The sequence below is a fragment of the Cnephaeus nilssonii genome, assembly GCF_951640355.1.
Source record: "Cnephaeus nilssonii genome assembly, chromosome: X".
In the NCBI taxonomy this organism is placed as follows: Eukaryota; Metazoa; Chordata; class Mammalia; order Chiroptera; family Vespertilionidae; genus Cnephaeus; species Cnephaeus nilssonii.
This window is the reverse complement of record NC_137071.1, coordinates 49,389,494-49,400,515: the sequence shown is the minus strand read 5'-3', so window position 1 is coordinate 49,400,515 and position 11,022 is coordinate 49,389,494. Positions and strand designations below refer to the sequence as shown.

At 41.9% G+C, this 11,022-nt stretch overlaps 1 pseudogene across 1 annotated transcript; it reads left to right on the top strand.

Moving 5' to 3' along the window:
* The first annotated feature begins 3,710 nt into the window (after positions 1-3,710).
* Positions 3,711-6,278, top strand: LOC307095886 (high mobility group protein B1-like; annotated as a pseudogene). Its single transcript has one exon. The product of its transcript is annotated as a high mobility group protein B1-like (transcript).
* The last annotated feature ends 4,744 nt before the right edge of the window (positions 6,279-11,022 follow it).

The following is an 11,022-nucleotide window of genomic DNA, read 5'->3' as shown; positions in this document are numbered from 1 at the left end:
AACAGTTATTGTGTTAGAGTAGTGGGATTATAACTGACTTTTTCTTTTACCAAAATTTATTTTCAGTATTTTTATGATAAAAGTATGTTTTTTATAGAAAATTCTCCACAGAAAAATTTATAAAATGAAAACCACCTTCATCCCATTGTGAAGATACAACTACTATTATAAGTTTCCTTCCTCCTAGACTTTTTCTATATTTATTTAATTTTTTAAATCCTCACCAGAGGATATATTTCCACTTTTTTTTGAGAGAGAGAGAGAGAGAGAAAGAGAGAGAGAGAGAGAGAAAAGGAGGGGGTTAGACAGAGAGAAACAGTTATGTGAGAGAGACACATCAATTGGTTGCCTCCCATACGCACCCTGACCAGGGCCAGGGATTGACCTTGCAACCTAGGTACATGCCCTTGACTGGAATCGAACCTGGGACCCTTCAGTCCACAGGCCAATGCTCCATCCACTGAGCAAAACCAGCTAGGGCTATATTTTTTTAAACAAAAAACATGGTCATCCTTAATTCTGTATACTGCTTGTTTCACTTGACATTGTATCATTTGAGCATTTTTCCATGTCCATCTTGTGGCTGTACCGTAATTCTTTATTGTAATTTAATCTTTTATTGTTGAAGACTTATTGTTTCCAATTTTTAATACTAAAAATAGAGTACTTTGATGAGCATATATTATTTCCTTAGAATGTTTTTATAGAAATGAAGTTACTTAAGATGAAAATTTCTTTTTTTAAAAAATATATTTTTATTGATTTCAGAGAGGAAGGGAGAGGGAGAAAGAGATAGAAACATCAATGATGAGAATCACTGACTGGCTGCTTCCTGCACAACCCCCACTGGGGATCAAACCCGAAACCCAGGCATGTGCCCTTAGCTGGGATCGAACCTAGGACTCTTCATCCACTGAGCCAAACCAGCTGGGGCAAGATGAAAATTCTTTTTTAAAAAAATATATTTCATTGATTTTTTACAGAGAGGAAGGAAGAGGGATAGAGAGTTAGAAACATCGATCAGCTGCCTCCTGCACACTCCCCACTGGGTATGTGCCCGCAACCAAGGTACATGCCCTTGACCAGAATCAAACCTGGGACCCTTGAGTGCAGGCCAACGCTCTATCCACTGAGCCAAACCGGTTAGGGCAAGATGAAAATTCTTAATGCTCTTGATGCACAGGGTCAAATACCTTTCATCAAAGTCATACTAAGTTACACTCCCACACACAGTGTGTCAATCAGTGCCTGCTTTATCACATCCTCATCACGACATTTTTTAAAATCAGTATTGTGTTGGAGACTTCTATTCAAGATGGTGGCATAGGTAAATGCAATACTCACCTCTTCCCACAACCACATCAAAACCACACTATAGAATAATCATCATGCAGAACCACCTGAAATCTAGATGAATGAAAGTCCTACAACTAGGGAATTAAAGAAGAATCCAGTCCTAGCTGGTCTGGCTCCCTGGATAGAGCGTAGGCCTGTGGACTGAAGGGTCCCGGGTTAAATTCCTAGTCAAGGGCACATGCCCAGGTTGCGGGCTTGATTCCCAGTGGGGAGCGTGCAGAAGGCAGCCAATCAATGATTCTCTTTCATCATTGATGTTTCTATCTCTCTCTCCCTCTTCCTTCCTCTCTGAAATCAATAAAAATATATTTAAAGAAAAAAAAGAAGCCATATGGAGACTGGTAGGAGGGGCGGACACACAGAGCGGGCTGGCCCCACACCCACATGTGGCAGATAAAAATCAGACGGACATCTCAGATACAGAGGTCCCCCCTGAGGAATGAGGAGTCCCAGCCCCATACCAGGCTTCCCAGTATAGGGTTCCAGTGCCAGGAAGAAAAGTCCCCATAGCTTCTGGCTGTATTGAAGCTGAGGGAGATGGAGGGCTTCTGGAGTCCCAGGCAGTTTCTCTTACATGGCCCATGCACAGGACATACTCGGGACTTACTCAGACTCACTCTCTCTGAATTCCAGTGATGGGGCAGCAGCCTCAAGGGCACCAGAGACAGACAGGGAGGAACTGGATTGTTTGGCAGCAGGGCGAGAGCTGGAGGGGCAGCTTCCTCCTAGACAGAAGTGCTGGCAGAGGCCATTATTCCTTTGATGAGACTCCCCCCAACAGAGCCAGCAGGTGGGTGCCATATATGACACTCCATCAACCTGGTTCACACTGTTTGCCCCACCCTGATGATCCCTGAGGCCCAGCCCCACCCAAATTTTGGGCCAACCCAAGCTGTTTCCAGTGGCTTTCCCATACAAATGGCCTGTCTTGGCTCAGGCTTCAGGTTTTCCTAAAATCTCTCAAACAAGCAGCATCTGGCCTCAGCATGCCTCATACCTCTCGATAAGTGGTCCCAGGCCCAGCACTAGCAGCAGCCAGCCAGCCTTGGTTCCCAGCTTGGCCTCATCTAGGCACCTCCAAGTCTAGTGCAAGTAGCAGCCATCTGCAAATCGTTTTGTAGTGCATGCTGGGTGGCCCTGGACAGAACGCAGGTGGTAGTTGACCTTGGCCTGCACCTCCCAGGAAGCCCCAGAACCAGCATACTCAGTGGACAGCTTAAGACCATGTCGAAGCACCACCACCTAACTACCTCCACAAGCAACACGCCCAAAGGGCAGACTCAGTGGGCACCAGCGCCCCAATGAAGTAAGTCCTGTTCTGTGGGGTGGGTCCTTCACAGCTGATCCTCCACAGTGGTCAGAGGTTGGTGGTCCTTGCAGCTGATTGGCCTGGGGGTAAATCTCTCCCATTGACTTGCCAACAGTAATCAAGGCTCAACTACAAGAGGAAGGTGTACACAGCCCACACAAGGGGTTTGGGGGGCACAGGTGCACTTTAAGTGCCCAGCTTGGGTGATTGGGGAGACTGTGCCACTGAACCCTCACAGAACATCTACTACATTAGGCCACTCTACCAAGGCTGGAAGATGTAGCAGCTGTACCTAATACATAGAAAAAAAATACAGAGAGGCTGACAAAATGTGGAGACAAAGAAATATGTTCCAAATGAAAGAGAAGAAAGCACAAGAAAAAAAATTACAAAATGGAGACAAGCAATTTACTAGATGCAGAGTTCTAAACAATGATTATAAGGATGCTCAATGAACTTAGTGAGAACCTCAACAGCATGAAAAAGGACCAGTCAGAAATGAAGGCTACACTAACTAAAATGAAGGATAATTAACAGGGAATCAACAGTAGAGTAGATGAAGCCAAGAATCAAATCAGCGATTTGGAATATAAGGCAGTAAAAAGGACCCAATCAGAACAACAAAAAGAATCCAAAATGAGGGTAGTATAAGGAGCCTCTGAGGGTGCCAGAAGGAGAAGAAAGAGAACAATAAATTGAAAATCTATTTGAAAAAAATTACAGAAAACTTCCCTAACTTGGTAAAGGAAATAGACATAAAAGTCCAAAAGCGCAGAGTCTCAAACAAGATGAACCCAAGAGGACCACACCAAGACACATCATAATTACAATGCAAAAGTTTAAAGACAGAGAATCTTAAAAGCAGCAAAAGACAAGCAGTTAGTTACCTAAAAAGGAGCACCCACACGACTGTCAGCTGATTTTTCAACAGAAACTTTGAGGCCAGAAGGGAGTGGCAAGAAATACTCAAAGTGATGAAAAGCAAGGACCTACAACCAAGATTACTTAATCCAGCAAAGCTATCATTTAGAATCTAAAGACTATATATAGAGAGGTTACAGAGCGGAGAGAGTGAGGAGGCTGCGTCTGGCTCCCGCTCTCACAGCCATTGCAGTACAATGAGCTCCATAGAGACAGCGCCGGGGCAAGTGTGAGCTGGCCGGGCACTGGGTGAATGTGTGCTCACTGAGGGAAAGTAATTAAACATGGGCAAAGGAGATCCTAAGAAGCCGAGAGGCAAAATGTCATCGTATGCTTTCTTTGTGCAAACTTGCCAGGAGGAACACAAAAAGCACCCAGATGCTTCATTCAACTTCTGAGTTTTCTAAGAAGTGCTCAGAGAGGTGGAAGACCATGTCTGCTAAGGAGAAAGGGAAATTTGAAGACATGGCAAAGGCGGACAAGGCTCGTTATGAGAGAGAAATGAAAACTTATATTCCTCCTAAAGGGGAAACAAAAAAGAAATTCAAGGATCCCAATGCACCCAAGAGGCCTCCTTCGGCCTTTTTCTTGTTTTGTTCTGAGTATCGCCCAAAAATCAAAGGAGAGCATCCTGGCCTATCCATTGGTGACGTTGCAAAGAAGCTGGGACAGATGTGGAATAACACTGCTGCAGATGACAAGCAGCCTTATGAAAAGAAGGCTGCTAAGCTGAAGGAGAAATATGAAAAGGATATTGCTGCCTACCGAGCTAAAGGAAAGCCTGATGCTGCCAAAAAGGGAGTTGTCAAGGCTGAAAAAAGCAAGAAAAAGAAGGAAGAGGAAGAAGATGAGGAAGATGAGGAGGAGGAAGAAGATGAAGAAGAAGATGATGATGAATAAGTTGATTCTAGCGCAGTTTTTTTTTCTTGTCTATAAAGCATTTAACCCCCCCTGTACACAACTCACTCCTTTTAAAGAAAAAAATTGAAATGTAAGGCTGTGTAAGATTTGTTTTTAAACTGTACAGTGTCTTTTTTTGTATAGTTGACCCACTACCGAATGTGTCTTTAGATAGCCCTGTCCTGGTGGTATTTTCAATAGCCACTAACCTTGCCTGGTACAGTATGGGGGTTGTAAATTGGCATGGAAATTTAAAGCAGGTTCTTGTTGGTGCACAGCACAAATTAGTTATATATGGGGATGGTAGTTTTTTCATCTTCAGTTGTCTCTGATGCAGCTTATACAAAATAATTGTTGTTCTGTTAACTGAATACCACTCTCTAATTGCAAAAAAAAAAAAAAAAGTTGCAGCTGTTTTGTTGACATTCTGAATGCTTCTAAGTAAATACATTTTTTTAAAAAAAAGACTATATATATAGTTTCCCAGACAAAAAAGGCTAAAAGAGTTCATCACTACCAAACCACTATTACATGAAATGTTAACCCTTTGTACGCCATAAGCGTCTATAGACACAAGCAGCAGACCTTACCCACACACGTGTGTCTATAGCCGCAAACCTCGCATATCAACTCTGGTCGCCCAATTTTAAAATCAGACTTGTTAGTGACATCTCTGGGTTTGTAAAGAAAATTATGGTAACTTAAGTTCGTAAATATTCCAGCACATATGGAAGAAACGGGGATGGTTTCCATTTTGGACGCATGGCAGTTAACTGATTGAAGGGTCTTCTTTAAGAAAAGGGGAAAGAAAGATTAAAAATATGAAGAATTAAATGGAAATAAATACATATCTATCAAAAATTGAATCTAAAAAAACAAAATAAATGGTGGGGCCGGTGGGGCTCAGTGGTTGAGTGTTGGCCCATGCAACAAGAGGTCACTGGTTTGATTCCTATTCAGGGCACTAGCCTGGATTGTGGGCTCAATCCCCAGTAGTGAGCCTGCAGGAGGCAGCCAATCAATGTTTCTCTCGCATTGATGTTTCCATCTATCTCTCCCTTCTCCCTTTCCCTTCTTGTTTCTCTAAAAATCAATAAAAACATTTTAAAAATCTACAGACAAGCGGAACAGAAAGAGACAGATCCAGAGAACATTTTGACGTTTGCCAGATGGGATGGGAGTTGGATGGATGGGTAAAAACGGTGAAGGGATTAAGAAGTACAAATTGGCCTGGCTGGTGTGGCTCCATGGTTGAGCTTCGACCTATGAACCAGGAGGTCATGGTTCAATTCCCTGTCAGGGCATATGCCCAGGTTGTGGACTAGGTCCCAAGTATGGGGCCTGCAGGAGGCAGCCCATCAATGATTCTCTCATCATTAATGTTTCCCCCTCTCTCTTCCTCTCCCTTCTCCTCTGAAATCAATAAAAAAATATTTTTTTAAAAAAAGTACAAATTGGTTGTTACAGAACAGTCATAGGAATGTATAGTACAACAGAGGGAATATAGTCAGTAATCCTACATAATAATCCTATATAATAAAAGGGTAATATGCAAATCGACCAAATGGTGGAACAACAGGTCGCTATGATGCAGGAGCTGCCCCCTGGTGGTCAGTGCGCTCCCATAGGGGGAGCTCCGCTCAGCAAGAATCGGGCTCACAGCTGGTGAGCACAGCGGCAGTGGCGGTGGTGGGAGCCTCTCCCACCTCTGCAGCAGCGCTAAGGGCTCCTAAACGGAGAAGCAGGCCTAAGCCAGCAGGTGGACATCCCCTGAGGGGTCCCAGACTGCGAGAGGGCGCAGGCCAGGCTGAAAACCCACCCCCCCCACTTCCCACCCCTCCCCCTACATAAATGTCATGCACAGGGTGGAATGACTGGTCGCTATGAACTGACCACCAGGGGGCAGATGCTCAACATAAGAGCTGCCCCCTGGTGGTCAGTGCACTCCCACAGGGGGAGAGCCGCTCAGCCAGAAGCCAGGCTCAGGGCTGGTGAGTGCAGCAGCAGTGGCAGGAGCCTCCGCAGCAACACTAAGGAGCAGTGAGCCAAGAGGTAGGGAGCAGCAAGCAGGTGGACAGTAAGGAGCAAGCGGTCCTGGACTGCAAGAGGGCACAGGCCGGGCTGAGGGACCTACCCCCACCCCCAGTGCACTATTTCATGCACCGGGCCTCTAGTATTCTAATAACTATGTATGGTGTCAGATATGTACGAGATTCATTGGGATGATCATTTAGTAAGTTATGTAATGCCTAATCACTGGGGTGTACACCTGAAACTAATATAATAATGTGTATCAACTGTAATGGAAAAAAATGATTTAAAATAAAAGCAGTATTGTGTTAAAACACATAGGTTTTAGAAACAGATAGACCTGTATCCAAATCCTGGTTTTACCATTTATAAATGTGAATTTAGGAAAGTCAATTATTCTCATCTGTAAAAATGGGTATAAAGCCCTGGCCAGTTTGGCTCAGTGGACAGAGCGTTGGCCTGGGGACTGAAGTGTCCTGGTTTCGATTCTGGTCAGGGGCACATGCCTGAGTTGTGGGCTTGGTCCCTGGTGGGGGCTGTGCAGGAGGCAGCCTATCAATGATTCTCTCTCATCACTGATGTTTCTATCTCTCTCTCCCTCTCCTTTCCTCTCTGAAATCAATAAAAATATATTTAAAAAAAAATATGGGCATACTACCACCTACCCTCAGGGTTATTGAGAGATTAAAGAAGATAATGTATTAAGCTGAACCATATGAAATTGCCTATATTCAATCTCATTTTTAAAAAATATATTTTTATTGAGTTCAGAGAGGAAGGGAGAGGGAGAGAGAGATAGAAACATCAGCGATGAGAGTCATTGATTGGCTGCCTCCTGCATTCACTCCCCACACTGGGGATTCAAGCCCACAACCCGGGCATGTGCCCTGACTGGGAATCAAACCATGACCTTCTGGTTCATGGGTCGATGCTCAACCACTGAGCAACACTGGCCGGGCTCATCTGATGTACAAAAATGTTTTCATATGGTTCAATCTAATACATAAAACATGATATCTGTCATATTACATGGTCAATAAATGGTAACTATTTAAATTATTATGAAAGCGGAATAATAGAAATGAATGGCATCCTTATGGAAATTCCCAACACTTAGAAGAAATGAGAAGAAATAATCTCTTGAAGAAAAACTTCAAGAGGCTTCAAATATATGATAAAGGTAGAGGAGTTATTTATATTTGGGTTTTATCCATAATAGTTACACACTGAAGAATTTACTGGTAAAATGTGATGTCTGGGATTTGTTTTGTTGTTTTTTAAAACAATTTTACTTTATTATTATTATTTTAAATTTTTTTTTATTGATTTCAGAAAGGAAGGGAGAGCGAGAGCTAGAAACATCAATGATGAGAATCATTGATAGGCTGCCTCCTGCACGCCCCCTATGGGGATTGAGCCCGCAACCTGGGCATGTGTCCCTGACTGGAAATGGACCCGGGACCCTTCAGTCCAGAGGCTGACGCTCTATCCACTGAGCCAAACCAGCCAGGGCTGGGATTTGTTTAAATACTACAGCCCCTCTCACCTCCCCCACAAGAAAGGGGATAGGACAGGTGAAAGGACTGACAAAATGTTGATCATTGTTAAAACCAGCTGAGGGGTTCTTTACTTTTAAGCATGTTTTTTTAAAACATGATGAGAATCATTGATTGGCTGCTTCCTGCACGCCCCCTACTGTGGATCGAGCCCAAAACTTGAGTCTGTGCCCTTGACCAGAATCGAACCTGAGACCCTTCAGCCCACAGGCTGACGCTCTATCCACTGAGCCAAACCAGCGAGGGCTACTTTTAAGCATGTTTGAAATTTTCCATAGTAAAAAGTTAAAAGTAAAAATCTAGTTTACTGTCCTGGTTCTAATTTTCTCCTCCCTGACTGAGCAACATTCTGATTACAATGACTTCTCATGTAGATCTGTCAACTAGTAGAGAATGCACTAATGAGCAAATATAAGTACTTGCCTACTTGTTAAATTTCTCATTGTTGATCAATAAATTAGTAATTGTTCATTTCAGTTTGATTTAAGGTATGGACACAACTGATTGTTGAGACTGAGACCATGGTTGGGATGAAGGTCAACTAACTAGGTGGTCAACTGGTCTTCCCGGAGTGGACATACTTACTTCTAATAGTTTTGCATTCACTGATTTAGCAGCATGCTTACTTTTCTACTTGAAGTATAACACTGACAGACTGTGATTTAGGAACTGGAGAACTGTGGAATTAGAACACCTCCCCTTTACTGAGTGCTTACTACGTGCCAGATATTATTCTAAACACTTCACAATATATTTCATTTAATTTTTATGATGATCCTACTATCCTATATTTACAAATGAGGAGACTAAGGCCCAGGCGACTTGCCTAAAGAGCCAGTTGAGCATAGGAGTTTGGCTTCAAATCCATAATTCTTAGGCACTATGACATATTATTTTAATTTGAAAACAATGTCAGAAGTCTATTTTGTAAATCATGCACATGAGCATTTCTGAACTGTATCTAGACTCCGAAGCACCGTATTACAGACTGGTGGTAAGCATGTCCCTGGAAAAATGCTCAAAGATAGCAAATGTTGGAGAACAAAGGAGTTCATGGAAATTCAGTTATTATTTTGTAATGAGTACTGGAGGGATGAGAACTGAGCAGCATAGCCTTTTTGACCTATATGTTGAGAGACTATCTTCCAAGTCTTGGGACCCTGTCTATAGTAAGATTTGACACCTAGGGGAAGCTCCAGGCAGTCCTCTTTACACAGCTCCTACTGACATAAAAAACAGCTTAAGTGCTTAAAATTTTATTAGAAGTTTGAATGAAAAAAAGACATCGAATTTATGTTATAAAATGAGGAGCCCTTGAAACTAGAGGTCAATTAACTAAACTGAGATATAAAATGTGTATTAATTGAATGGATGTATTACTATGTAATAACTTCTAAATAATGATTTAAAAAGTCATCATGCTAGGATGGAGTCAAAGAGAAACTTCTGGTTTTATTGTAAGAAATTTCATCTTTCCTTTTTAAGAATTTACATTATATTTTCTGGTAAACAAATTCTGCCCAGTTTGATATTTATTGCTCAAAGTTAGAAGCCATACTTATTTGGTGATCTAAGAGTTAAATCTGATAACTTATAATTTAATTTTAAAAAAAGAAAAAAGAAATCTTACAATGAAAATATGAGAAGCAAACCTTTTAAAACCCAAAATTTGTATTCTAAACTTGAATTTTGGAAACACATCAAGAAACTTGGAACAAACGCTGAAATATTTAAATTACAAAACTTAGTGCTAAACAAATTCTTATGGCTTTTTCACATCTGCAATACAGTTTGTATTATAGTATTTGGAGCTGTAAATCATACACGGAGCTGTCTAGAGCCTTCAAGTATTTGTTTTACTTTTATTTGTGTCATAAAGTTTATTTTAAATAAAGGAGTGCCAAGTAAACTGAAAGGTTCTGTTTTCTAGTCATCCCAGGATGGGAGATGAAGTCAACGTGTGGTTCTGAAGCTTTCCCCCTCCCTTTCCATATTTTCACCTGTAGCAGTGCCACACCCCCCCCCCCCCCAACCAGGGCACTGGCTTTCAGCCAAGGGGATAATATAACACTGGGTGGTAGTAGAAGGAAATCTGAATTCGGGGAAGAAGATTAATGAGGATAATGGGAGTTCAAAAAGTTTCTCAGGTAATTCTGACAAACCCTCCTATCTTGAGGATTTCTACTGAGTCAGGAATGCAAAAAGACTAACTGGTATTTGGAATTTAACATTAAGGTTTCACTTCCAGGAGTTAGAACAACTTAAATTGGTCTGAACTATTAACTACTGTTTATTCAGAATAGCTAACATTTACTGGGTGTTAGGTACTGTGCTAAGCAATTCATATGGTAAATTTCCTTTATTCTCATTACAACCCTGTCAGATAGCTGAGAAAACAGAACCTTAGTTAACTGCTCAAGGTCTCATACTAAGTTGTGGAAGCCACAGTATGACACTCACGCCTGTATTTGAAACCACCACACTACTTTCTTAAAACACTTGGATCTGAAATGTGAGCTTTTGTTTAAATGGTTTTTTCCTCCACAAAGAGATTCTACTGTAATCTGGGAGTTACAACTGGCATTTAGAAGGTTGGAGTAAGTGGAATGAATGTAAATTCACCACAAAAGAGTGAAAATGTGCTACCCCAACTTTTCTACTGGAAACAGACAATCCCACCTGTAACTTGCTTATGATTTTTTTCTTAAGATTTAGAAGTATTTAAATTGGGCTCTATTGTGCCCTGGTCAGGTACTCAGTTGGTTAGAGCATCATCCCCATAAGCCAAACTTGTGAGTTCAATCCCTGGTCAGGGCACATACAAAAATCAACCAATGGAGGAAAACCAAGATGGCGGCATAGGTTAAACACCTAACCTACAGCCTGGCACAACAATTTCAAAAATACAACTAAAAGTCAAAACGGACATCATCCAGAACCACAGGAAAG